The sequence below is a fragment of the Rhinoderma darwinii genome, chromosome 7 (assembly GCF_050947455.1).
Source record: "Rhinoderma darwinii isolate aRhiDar2 chromosome 7, aRhiDar2.hap1, whole genome shotgun sequence".
NCBI classification, from domain to species: Eukaryota; Metazoa; Chordata; class Amphibia; order Anura; family Rhinodermatidae; genus Rhinoderma; species Rhinoderma darwinii.
This window is the reverse complement of record NC_134693.1, coordinates 74796971-74799402: the sequence shown is the minus strand read 5'-3', so window position 1 is coordinate 74799402 and position 2432 is coordinate 74796971. Positions and strand designations below refer to the sequence as shown.

The 2432-nt window shown below is 42.4% G+C and overlaps 1 pseudogene; it reads left to right on the top strand.

Moving 5' to 3' along the window:
- Positions 1–287: 287 nt before the first annotated feature.
- Positions 288–406, top strand: LOC142658208 (5S ribosomal RNA; annotated as a pseudogene).
- Positions 407–2432: the final 2026 nt, after the last annotated feature.

Genomic DNA, 2432 nt, shown 5'->3' with positions numbered 1-2432 from the left:
CTGTCCTCTGTACCGAAATACAATGACCAGACCCCGCTTTGAGGCTCTTCATAAATTTTTTCACTTTATTGACAACTCTCAATGCCCCCCCAGAATGACCCAAATTTTGACAGACTTTAAAATTAGGCCCCTTATTCACATTTTATCCCAAAATGTTTCCGGATTTTACACCCCTCAAAAAGAAATGGTGAACTTCAAGGGCAGGCTGAAGATTCGCCAATATTTTCCCAATAAGCACGACAGATATGGCATCAAGCTGTACAAGTTGTGTGAATCTGAGACACACAACTAATTGCCATTCTAAGCTGAATGTGCCTGCTCTCGTCAGATCGCAGAAGTTACACAGCTTAAGGCCTCGTAAGTACCAGCGTGGGAGACTGGCTGGGAATTCGTGGCGCTGTTACTCTCATTTGGGCTTGCTGGATTAAGAGGCTTGTGTAACAAGTGGAGTTATTAAACTGGATTGTGTTGCTGTGTTCCTGTGTGTGATAAATTAATTGAGTGCTTGCAAATAGAAGCTAGCAAAACTGACGCAATTTAAAAAACTTTTTTTCTTCTCAGCTTCTCTGCTCTGCAGCTAACTAGGGGGAGGGATTAATTGCTCTCAATATACATTAACCTGCAGGACTCACATTTGGGCTTGCTGGATTAAGTGGCTTGTGTAACAAGTGGAGTTTATAAACCGCAGTTGAAAAGAGGAGTTAGGGTATGTTCACACGGCAGCGTCCATTACGGCTGGAATCACGGAGCTGTTTTCAGGGGAAAACAGCTCCTGAATTTCAGACGTAATGGCATGTTGCCGGCGTTTTTCGCTGCGTCCATTTCGGATGTAATTGGAGCTGTTTTTCTATGGTGCCAATGGAAAACGGCTCCAATTACGTCCCAAGAAGTGACAGGCACTTCTTTGACGCGGGCATCTTTTTTACGTGCCGTCTTTTGACAGCGGCGCGTAAAAAAAATGACCGCCGGCACAGAACATCATAAAGCCCATTCAAATGAATGGGCAGATGTTTGCTGGCGCATTGGAGCCGTATTTTCGGACGTAATTCGCGGTTAAAATGCCCAAATTACGTCCGTAAATAGGGTGTGTGAACCCAGCCTTAAAGTCCCTGTAAGTAAGGCTTAAGTCTTGGTGTAGAGGCGAAGGCTTTGGGTTCCTAGAGCACTGGGCTGACTTTTCATTGGGGTACAAACTGTATTCTGCAGATGATTTGCACCAAAATGGAAGGGGGTCCGCTGTGCTGGGGGAGAGAATTCTAGCTGGGGTGGCAGAGTATTTAAACTAGGGCTAAGGAGGGAGGTCAATTTAGAAAATAAAGAGGTAGTTAGGTTAGAGAGGGGTCAGACTATGTTGGTGGGGGGGGGGAATAGACTGTGGCAAGAGGACTAGACAACAGGATTAGGAGATCATTTAGTTACAAAACAGCAATGAAAATAAAAATGCCCAAACAATGTCAAATAATCACATTTCTGATACCAAATGTGGCAATTTGAAATGCGAGTTAAAGTGTTCACAAATACCAGAGTCTAGCAAGCAAAATGAGGGTGCCTTGGTACTGGAGGGACATATTGATATAGTTGGTGTTGCTGAAACATGGCTAGACTCTTTACATGACTGGGCTGTAAATCTACGGGGTTTTATACTGTTTCGGAAAGACAGGGCAAATAGGAAAGACGGTGGTGTATGAATGTATGTGAGAAGTGATATGAAGGCGAGTGTGAAAGAGACAATAGTGGGTGAAGCTTGTGAGGAAGTTGAAACCTTGTGGGTGGAATTACAATATTACTTTAGGTGTAATCTATAGACCCCCCAATATAACTGAGGAGATGGAAGGTCAGCAATATGAACAGATGGAGCGGGCAACACAGGGGGGTATTGAAGTGATAATGGGAGAATTTCATTACCGGGATATTAATTGGTGTCATGGTTCGGATTCAACTGCGAAAGGGAGAGATTTCCACAACTTTTGCAGGAAAATTTTTTGGGCCAGTTTGTGGATGCCCCGACTAGAGATGAAGCTCTGTTGAATCTTGTCATTTCTAATAATGCAGAGCATGTTGGGAATGTCAATGTTGGTGAAAACCTTGGTAACAGTGATCACAATATAGTTAATTTTACCTATACTGTAAAAAAACAAACACAGGCTGGGAGGGCAAAAACACGTATTTTTAAGAAGGCCAATTTCCCCAGGATGAGGGCTGCGATTCAGGACATAGACTAGAAAAATGAATGTCAAATAATGGTACAAATGATAAATGGGAGATCTTAAAATCTACTTTGTATAATTATAGTGCAAAATTTATTCCTATAGTTAACAAGTATAAACGTCTAAAGTTAAACCCCATGTGGCTAACACCTTCTGTAAAAAGGACAATATATGACGAAAAAGGGCATTTGAAAAATACAAATCTGAGGATACAGCTGTAGCCTT